Genomic DNA, 11,267 nt, shown 5'->3' with positions numbered 1-11,267 from the left:
CTGCTCAGCCACAAGCCAGGCTCCCTGATGGCAAGTGAACATCCCCCAAGGGGTCCCAGGCTGCCAGAGGGATGTCTGATTGACAGCTTAGGACCAACCGCCGTGGAGCAGGCCTAAGCCAGCAGGTGGTCATCCCCCGAGGTGTCCCAGACTGCGAGAAGGCACAGGCCAGGCTGAGGGACCACCCCCCCCTCCCGAGTGCACAAATTTTTGTGCACTGGGCCTCTAGTTGTTATATAATAAAATGAGTGAAGCTAAATTTTTAAGTAACAATTTTTTAAAATTTTCCAACATTATCCTAGTTGGTTAACTAATTGATGTGACTTAAATTATATACCTCCTCTGAAGTTTTAAATTCATTCTAAATCAGAGAGAATTGTGGCCTAAACTTGACATTTTTGCATTCCAGTTTGTGGACAAAGCATTTTTCTTCCTTCCTTCCTTTTTTTACTCTAAGCTTTTCTCAGTGTACAATTCTTCTCTAATCATTTTGTTTTTGTAGGAAAGTAGTTTTTTACCTCCAAGGTAGTAATCAAAACACATTCACTTTCAGTTATTTCTACCTTTTGAAGCAGGCCTTGATGCCAATGATTTTTTTTCACTTGTGAGTCAACATATTTCAATATGAGAAGCATGTCTGGGCACTGTTCACAAGAATTATAATTATGAAGATTATTTTTTATAGGAGATGCATAAAATCAGACTCATATATCTGTCCTTTATAGTGCCTTTGTGGATAAAGTTTAAATATAGCTAATTATACAGTTTCACAGTACATAACAACTAAGTTTTAAATATGACATTGCTTGAGTCAATTTAAGTAATGTGATCTGTAAGTCATCATTGAAGTCCCATAATTTAGAGTAAGACTTTTGTAACACTATGTAATGTAATACCTCATTAAACTAAAAAAATCTTAAACTACTCAGGCGCTATCTATCACACCCAAGAAGACCCAAAGTTAACACACAGACTGGCAGCTAATGTCAAATTGAGATGTTCATTCATGTATTTTGTGCCTTGTGTCTCTCACGAAAAGGAACAAGACTAATGTCAACATGAGGATCTTTACTGCCCCAGGCAATGTGAAAAATGTCTCCTCCTTCTAGCAAGTAATTACTCACATAATAAACAGTCACAAAGGCTATACTTCTCTAATATTTTGCTGCCTCAGGCTACCAGTTGTTCTACCTATATGGCATAGCCAATCATAACTATTGTGCAAGTACAGTTTCAGTGGCTTAATGTAATAATAATAATAGATACAATATATTCTGACTCATAGTTTTGAAAAATTGCCAAGTACAGGAAAAGATTCTCCTTATTTGAATTCTGACTTTATACCTATTAACAAAGCCTTTATAAGGGAAATGGAGTGTAGCATCCAAAGTAGTAATTTGAAGTAAAATATAATCTGCTTTCAGACTTTTCTGAGAGTTTGGGTATTAATAAAGAGATCATATATAAACTATTTATTTGTAAACTAAAATAATGATTTACTCATTCTAGACATAAGGCAATATTTATTTGCTCATATTGGAGTATTTATACATATTTCCTCTGTCAAAATAATAGTATTTTTTTTAATCTTAAGAAAAAGAGACAAGTAGTAATACATGAAAATTATCTGTGAAAGAAAAACTATTTGAAAATTATTATGTGTATTGATATAAAACATTTTATGTTATTTTACTAATGTGCTATATTTACCCTGGTTCTCTCATAAATTATAAGTGCTTTTAAGTTGTTTTATGTCACTTTATTACCTAAATTCTATAAAATATGCAGTAGTAAGTGATGATGATGATATTGATAATTGTGTTTATATTGCTAATAGGTTCTTAAGTTTAGATATGGAACAAGGTACTGGAATATTAGCCAAACTACTCAAGTGATAATGAGCCTTCTTGTTCTTGAAAAAAGTGTGTTTCATTGAGGGGAAAATATAATAAAAATTAAGGTAGCACTGTAATAATGAGTAGTTCAGATATAATCTATAGCCAGAGACTTGCAAAGTAGTAAGAATACAAAAAAAAATCAACTGTTCTTTCATTAATTTCAATAGGTCACATTTATTGCTTTAAATATAATTAACTGGGACCTAAAAAGTTTTACATATTTCATGAAAGTAAAATTATTATATTGAAAGAGATGAGGATGGAGTCCTAGGCTATGGCAGGGTCTGTTCCCTCAAAAGATAGATGCCCAGAACCCAGACTGAGCTCCACAGCCCACAGCACCAGAGCCAAGACCAGCAGCTCCAGAACACCCAGCTGTGAAAGGAGTCAGGGCTGCTGGTCGCTGTGGAGCCTGGAGCAGGTAGAATGGAGCCTGTTGGAGAGAAAGCTGCAGTTTCTTTTTCTTTCTTTCTTTCTTTCTTTCTTTCTTTCTTTCTTTCTTTCTTTCTTTCTTTCTTTCTTTCTTTCTTTCTTTCTTTCTTTCTTTCTTTCTTTCTTCTTTCTTTCTTTCTTTCTTTCTTTCTTTCTTTCTTTCTTTCTTTCTCTTTTCTTTCTTTTCTTTCTTCTTTCTTTCTTTCCCCAGAGTGAAGTTTTCATTTGCAACTAGTCACCCAAGGCTTTGGTGCAGGGAGGGAGATGTGGACTCGGTGCCTAAGGAGAGGCTGGGGTGGGAAACATTATGGGGAAACTTAGTAAAAGAGCAACCAGGAGCATTTGGATATAGGCCCCAAAACTAAAACAGCTATTTTTCCCAAGAGGAGCTAGCCACTCCCAACAGCCAGAGGGCAGGTAAAGAAAGAAACAAACAAACAACCCAACCTAGGTGATACAGCTTGCCCTACCCTCAGGAGCCCTTCCTGCCATACCATGCATTTTGAACTTTGCAGAAGAAACTGAAAGGGTTAGCTAGCTAGCTTAATTAGGCAGGTTTAGAAAGTTTTAGGAGTGAAAATGGCACATGGGAAGGAATACATAATGGAGACTTGAAGACCCCAGGGTGTTTATCTTGTACAGAGGATAGAGAAATGCCACAGGCAAAAAGAAATATATCTGGCCTAAGCAATTAAGACAGCCATAAACCAAGGACAGACAGAGGTATCTCTGACCTGAGCAATTAAAGTGACAATAAGTTAGGCCAAAAGTAGCCCTGACCCAAGTATCTGGGAGGTCTATAAGATAAGGCTTTCTCTGACAGTGCAACTGGGAGAGCTATAAGATAAAACAAAATGACTCCAACCAACAAAATAAGGGGGTCCTCTGCTGGTGGGAATGCAGACTGGTGCAGCCACTATGGAAAACAGTATGGAGTTCCCTCAAAAAATTAAAAATCGAACTCCCATTTGACCCAGTAATCCCACTTCTAGGAATATATCCTAAGAATTCTGAAACACCCAATCAGAAAAAAATATATGCACCCCTATGTTCAATTTATAATATCTAAGATCTGGAAACAGCCCAAATGCCCATCAATAGATGAATGGATAAAAGAGCTGTGGCACATTTATACAATGGAATGCTATGCAGCTGTAAAAAAGAAAGAACTCATTTGCAACAACATGGATGGACTTGGAGCATATTTTGCTAAACAACAGAAGCCAGTCAGAGAAAGGCAAGTATCACATGAACTCACTCATATTTTTAATCTAATTAACAAAATAAACTGATGAACAAAATAGGTCCAGAGATATAGAAACATGGAACAGACTTTTGAACCTCAGAGGGAAGGCAGGGGAGGGTGGGTAGGTGGGAAGAGATGAACCGAAGAACTTGTATGCATGTGTGCATAACCCATGGACACAGAAGAACATTTATGCATATAAGCATAGCCCATGGACACAGATAATAGAATGGTGAAGGCCTGGGGCAGGGGCAAAGGGTGGTCTATAAGAGGTCAAAGGGGACATATTTAATACTTTCAACAATAAAGATTTTAAAAAATAAAATATAAAATAAATTTAAAAAAATGACCTTCAATAAGATAAAAAAAATAACCATAGGTAATAAAATAATAATAAAGTCAACTAATTTGTAATATTTATTTCTTCCTCAGATATTCATTTTGACATGTAATGCAGCATAATTGAAAAGTAACATTTCATTGTATTTAAGGTCATGGGGTTAGGAAGAACATGCCTTGTTGTGTGTGGGCAGAGCTGAGTTCTTCAATTATGCCTACCTATATGGTCAAGGCAAGAGAATGCAGAAAGAGGCTGATAAGTAATGCTCAGACTTTAATAAATAATTCATGTAAATTTATCAGAAAGTTCTCTTTTATTCTGCATCTGTATGAAAGGGAGACTATTCAAACTTGCTTAGGTATAATTTTAAAAATTTGATTCTATAAAGTCAAGCAGTAAGTTATTTTATGTGCTGTTACTTATTTGTGTATGAACCTGAGAATTCATTATTGTTGCATTAAAATGCCTTCAATTCCTGGGTGTTAACTTTGTATCCTGCTACATTGTTGAATTCATTTATTAGATCTAGTAGTTTTTTGGTGCAGTCTTTTAGGGTTTTCTATGTACAATATATCATGTCATCTGTGAATAATGAGAGTTTTATTTCCTCCTTTCCAATTTGGATGCCTTTTATTTTTTCTATCTTTTAAAAGGTAATAGTTGATCAATTGCTTATGTTAATTCTTTTCAGAATTAATATAAGTAATATATAATAATGTAAGAAAAAAGACTTGCTAAAATATTTTATTATTAATACATGTTTCAACATATTTGTACACTTCCTTATATTCTTTCAAATTTATTTTTACCTCTTTTTACTCTTATCATAAAGTGACCTTAGAATATATTTACTTATATATTTAAGTTGGAAACATTAACAATGTAATTTTATATTTAAATAATTCCATAAGCAAATAATGCTTTAACATATCTATACTAATAAAAGGGTAATATGCTAATTAGACCAGATAGACTAGAGCAGTGGTCGGCAAACTGTGGCTTGGCAAACTGCAGCTCGCGAGCCACATGCAGCTCTTTGGCCCCTAGAGTGTGGCTCTTCCACAAAATACCAACTTCTGCGAATGGGCCATAAAGTTTCAATCACATTGTACGTGCATGCCCGCACGTGGTATTTTGTGGAAGAGCCACACTCAAGGGGCCAAAGAGCCGCATGTGGCTCACGAGCTGCAGTTTGCCAAGCCGCGGTTTGCCGACCACTGGACTAGAGTCTTCCAGATGTCCTTCCAAACAAAGACACGGTGGCAGGGTCTGAGGCAGAGGCAATTAGGGGTGATCAGGCCGGTAGGGGAGAGCAGTTAGGGGCGATCAGGCTAGCAGGCAGGTGAGTGGTTAGGAGCCAGCAGTCCTGGATTGTGAGAGGTATGTCCCAGATTGGAGAGGGTGCAGGTTGGGCTGAGGGAACCCCCTCCCCAGTGCATGAATTTTATGCAGCGGGCCTATAGTTTAAATATGTTAAGCATGTAGAAATTTTGGTAAAAATAAATGAAAACCTTAATTAATTACTTTAGATTGAACCCCCATGCAATCACCATCAAGGTCAAGAAATAGAATACTACAGTATAATTTAGCATTTAAGGCTCACCAAATATTTTTATAAAAATACCTGTATTTTATAACATGATCCTTGTGATAGCTAAGTTTAATTTCTCTTCTAAGCAATCATTGAAATATTGTAGATAACATCACATAAAAAATTTCAAACAACATGTCTTCACAAGTCATTGTTTTCCCTGTAGGAAGCTTGAAAGGGTGATTTAAATAATATTAAAATGTGTCTTGCTTTGTCTAAGAAAAATATGTAGGCTCCCATGGCAGGGAACACTCTTACCAGAATAACCATTTATTCTAATATTAGCAGAAACACAAAGCAATGATGCTTCAGACCAGATTTTAATTGTGATGGGAAATTATTCACTAACAGCTACTCAAGTGCAAACCAAATGAAGAGAAATAGATTCATCCTCCATCCCAAACAATGGCAAAATTATAGAAGAAAATCATGAAAAATGAGGCACAAATTCACATTTAAATGACTGAAGTCAGAAAATTCTGGAACTAATGATTTCGATGATTTTTCCTATGAATATCTGCAAGGGCAATTGCATGCTACTTCATATTTACTATTTAATTAAAAGGGCACCTCTGATGATTGCATATCAAGAATATATATATCATATATGACAGTTTCCATGCTTTCTCACATAACACTTTACTGCCATTGTTGTTAGACTATTCTCTTTGCTAAGAAAAACAATTTTATCAACACTATCCCCACTTTGCCTTATTAATATACAGTGTTTGGATCAGAATGCATCATCCTAGTCTTCCTTCAATCTTGTCCTGCATACAAGTACCTTTCTATTTTTTTATTGTTTTCTATTCTCTGCCTTTAAATCAAACATTAGAAAGTCTTTCTCATGCTACCTCATGCTAGATTGCTCCTTTATGTAATGTTCAAATTGAATGTTTGATTTTTTTTTACTTTTCTACTTAAACTTTATTAATCAGTCTTATCATTTCCGTGTTTCTTTTCCTTTATTTTGATTTACATGCTTTACATTGTTTTCCTAATGAGATTTATGTTTATCTTTAACTACTGACCATTTTATGCATTGTTAAAATAATTGTACAATACAGAATAGAGGAAGTTTAAGAAAAAAATTTCAATGAGAAATAAAATGAGGGATACCTTAGAAATATTGATGGGAAAATGATTTATATTAATGCCTTTTATCTGTCAAAAATAAATACTTTATTGAATCAAGTGCAAGGCACTGTGTCAGAATGATAATATGCATTATTCTTTAAATTTATTTTAAGGTCAATTTTATGAATGAACAAGGGGCTAAAAATGGTGGTTATGACCAAATATTGTAAACATGTAGAATTTATTACAGTTTTCATCTCTGAAAATCCTATTCACTTTTAATTTATACTCTCACTGGTGCTAAAGCAATTCTATAAAAAGCAAAACAATGTTACTTCAGTGTAATCCCAATGTAATAAACCTGCTTCCAGGTGGTTGGCTGACCTCATTGGAGAACAGTGCATAACAGTGATAATCAGTAATAGGTACATAACAGTGACTGTAGCCAGAATGTCATACTTAGTTAATAGGCATTTATGTTTGTGAGCCCATGCACTTCAATTTCTATAATTTTTTCATGAGTCTATTGGACAATGATGGAGTGCTTAAGGGAAAAGGTAGATTTACATCTACAGAGTAGATTGTCTGGTCTTCCTGGTTCTTTAGACTCTCTTCTGAGGTGCTTTTTGTTGACCATTCATGTAATAGTAAATACTTTGGGACACCTATATATTCACTTTTTAAAAATACTATGCAGTCCGACCACATATCTTTCCACTAAACTTTCAATAATTTTCCTCTAAAGGTCCTCATTATCCAACCATACACTTGGCAACTGTTTATGATTAATTATAGATCTGAATCTTCAGGTTAAATGGAAAAATATCTACCCGTGAAGTAAACTTTCCTTTATCACTGTCTTAAGGAGACATCATGAAGTAAGACTGTAGTGCCACAGCTGATCTTTTTTGGTTGTGTAACTATGTCATGCAGAACCACAAATAAACTAGGTTTAAACTATTTATTTTACCATGATTTGTTTATAGTTGACTTCCCTTAAAACCATAGGTTCAGGTTGAAGCAGAAAGGCAAGAAAGCAGGAATAAGTGTATTAGGCATTAGCATAACTTTTTAAAGTAATTTATTCATGATATTAGGACCTGCTTATGCCTCATTTCATATATACCACTTCCATTTCATAATGCTGGTTGCTCTGCATGTCCGTTTTCATGGTTTAGTAGGTCCAACTATACAATTTTTGATGAGCGTCTGAGGTAGTATAGTAACTTGATGTTTAATAGCCACATGTTCAATCTAGTAACCCTTAAATACTAGCTAAAATCCATTTCTCAAAAGTAGACTAATCACTACAGAAGTTAGCATAACTTTATTCCAAAATCCTAAAGGCTTATAGAATTAATTGTTAACAAATAGAAGAGGAACAGTGATTTGTATAAAACAATATAATTTCAATACAACTTAGTTCTTGCAGACTGTTTAGTCTTCTATTGGTGATGTAACAAAAATGACCACAAACTTAGTGGCTTACAACATAAAAATGTATTTCTTATCTAAAAGTCTTGTAAGTCTGATATCTGACAGGTCTCACTGAATTGAAGTTATATTATTATTGAGCTACATTCTGTTTTGGAAGCTTGACAGAAAAATTTGCTTGCTATCATTTTCCAGGTACTAGAGACCACCATGCCCTTTGGCTTGTAGCCTTTTCTTGCATCTTCAAAGCCGGAAATGACTGGTCAAGTCCTCTAACATTACATTTTTTTAATGCTTCTTCTGTTGCCACACCTCCATCCACTTTGAAGAACTCATGTGACTAATTGGGCCCACTTGGTTCATTCATATCTTCCCATCTCAAGGTCTGTAACCATACCCATATCTGCAGTGTTCCTGTTACCATGTAAAATAATATATTCAAAGGTCCTGAGGATTAGGGTGTGGACATTGGGGGTGGCCATTTGTGCCTGCCTCAAGAAAGTTTGTGTAGAGAAAGAGCCAAAATGGCTAAGTTAATTTTTTATTATGAGCCAGGATTTTATATTTGACTTCCTTGGCTTTCATTTCTCAGCAAACAGCAATAGGAAGCTGTAAGGTTCTTCATAACATAAACTCTTTTATTCTTACAGAGAAAATTTGTTCTGGAATATGTGTTTTGTTTTTAGAATTCCTCATTTAATTCCTCCTCTGATTGTTAGACCCAAAAGAGGTCTTATGAAAGCCCCATTGGCTGTCCTTGTATCTCCCACTGTCTCTAACATGGAATGCAGGTGTTGCACTTCAGGATATGACTTTTAGCCAAAAAGATGAACTTTGTAGACTATTTCTGAGATCCACAGGCCCAGCAACATCTCCCTGCTACCTTCAAAACATAATTGCTCAGTCTCCACTCTTTTCAGAAATCTCTTTGCCTATTTTTTTTAAGGTTTGACTGCCTCTTTTTTTCATTGACAATGAAGTATTTCATTTTTGTATCTCATACTGTGCTTTGATATGATTTGCAAATCCATTTTGCTGATGTATACCACCACCTCTACACTGGAACTTTATGTTTGCCATTTGCTATTGCAACTGAACTGCCAAACTTCTATTATAGGATGTAGGTTTAAACAGAAAAAAATATCAAGAATTCTTAAGTTTCATTTAGTTTTATTATTAAAAAATTTGAATGTTTTATTTTATTTTATTCTTTTTAAGTTGAATTATTTGGGGTGATACTGCTTAATAAAATTAAACAGGTTTCACGTACACAATTCTGTAACACATCATCTGTATACCACCCCAAGTAACTTATTTTTAGACATTAAAAATTACATTATATCAAGGAATATGTATGTGTTCATTTGAAAACATCTCTAAGAAATTTTTAAAAGTAAAAATAAAAACAGTAAGAACTAAAAGAACCATATTTATAGTACATTCATATTTAACTAGATACAAAGACACACATATGGGTGTGTGTACATATTGCAGGAAGCATCTAAAGAAAAAATCTGTTATCAACCATATATTTAGGGAAAACTGTAAGGGAATGAAGATGAACAGTTTTAGTATTTTTTTCTTTTACTTTCAGAAAGGTGTAAAATAGAAATGATCTTTTGGCAACATGTATATATCATTTGTTAAGAAAAAAAGCAAAATAAAAAGAAACTGAGTGTCATTATTCCTGGGGACATTTTAAACATGGATCAGAAATTGTGTTGCTTGTATTGTCCCTTTCGCTGAGTGCAGAGTTCTCAGCATGTTTAATACAGTTCTGTTAAATCTCTCTGGTTACGGGTCGCATTGTAAATCAATTTTCATTGCAAATTGAAGTAATTCATTTAACAACTGACTTTCAAATTTTCTCTCTCGATTTGAATCAATGTAGGCAGAAAACCCATAAACAGAGAGTTTTTTTTTACTGTGTCCATGCAAGTATATAGGTGTGACAGCCACAAGTGGGTGACTTTTGACACAGTAAAAAAAGAGAGGGGAAGGTGGAGAATGCTTCATAAATTCTCACTTTATAAAACTATTTGCAAGAGTTCCAAGCATATGATTTCATGGCTGTGCTGATTTGAACAGTATCTTAAAAATCTGCACTTGAAAACAGTGTTTGCTATTAAAATCATTGAGCATAAATGTCACATTTAGCTTTAACAACTTTTGCTATCTTGGCCCAGAAGAATCACATTTAATTTATAGCAACTGTTCTCTTCTGCATATTCTCAAAAAATAATAGATAAAAAGAAGAAAAGAAAAAACTACACAAAGTGCTCTCCCTTGGTATAACTTAAAGACTGAATATCCACACTTAAAAATAAAGATAATATATCAATATAGGCTCAAGCATACTTATTTTACTTTTTGGGATTATATTCTAACATCACTATTACTTTTCTTATTTAAATATTTTAAGATTGACATTATTAACTTTTTTAAATCCTTGCCTGAGGAGATATATATATCAATTTCCCATTGATTTCTTTAGAGAGTGGAAGGGAGGGAGAGAGAGAGAAAAACATGGATGTGACGTGAGAAAGACACATCACACATCAATTGATTGCCTCCCACAGGAGCCCTGACTGGGCCTGGGATTGAACCTGCGACTGAGGTACTTGCCTTTGGCCTGGAATCAAATCCACAATCCTCAGGTCCAGGGGCTGATGCTCTAACCACTGAGAAAACCGGCCAGGGCAACATTATTACTTTTTGTTCACATTATTCCAGGTCTGGCTCTTGGCAGCTCTTTTATTTTGACTTTGTCTTTTTCATATGCTTCCTTTTTCTTTTCTTTCCTTTTTCTTTCCCCACTCCCTTTCTTTCTGGTAGTGCAACATACACAAGGCTCATTTTGTATTTTTAAGTGATTTTTTAAGTATTTTTTTATTGATTCCAGAGAGTAAAGGAGAGGAAGAGAGAGAGATAGAAATATCAATGATGAGAATCATTGATCAGCTGCCTCCTGGACACCCCACACTGGGCATTGAACCAGCAACCTGGGCACTTACCCTTGATCAGAATCAAACCTGGGACCCTTCAGTCTGCAGGCTGATGTTCTATCCACTGAGCCAAACCAGCTAGGGCTCATTTTGTATTTTTTAAGCCCAGTCACAGAATAAGCCATTTGTCCAAGTCACCTTTGTTCCTTTTCCTGGAGTGAGGAACTAAGAGCTGAATGCTAGGCATGTTCATTGCTCTTAGGTGGTCATTACCTCTAGACCCTTTCAGCATACATTTCTATAA

The sequence above is a fragment of the Myotis brandtii genome, unplaced genomic scaffold (assembly GCF_000412655.1).
Source record: "Myotis brandtii unplaced genomic scaffold, ASM41265v1 scaffold159, whole genome shotgun sequence".
Classification (NCBI taxonomy): domain Eukaryota; kingdom Metazoa; phylum Chordata; class Mammalia; order Chiroptera; family Vespertilionidae; genus Myotis; species Myotis brandtii.
The sequence above is the reverse complement of the archived record's forward strand: the minus strand, read 5'-3'. Positions refer to the sequence as shown.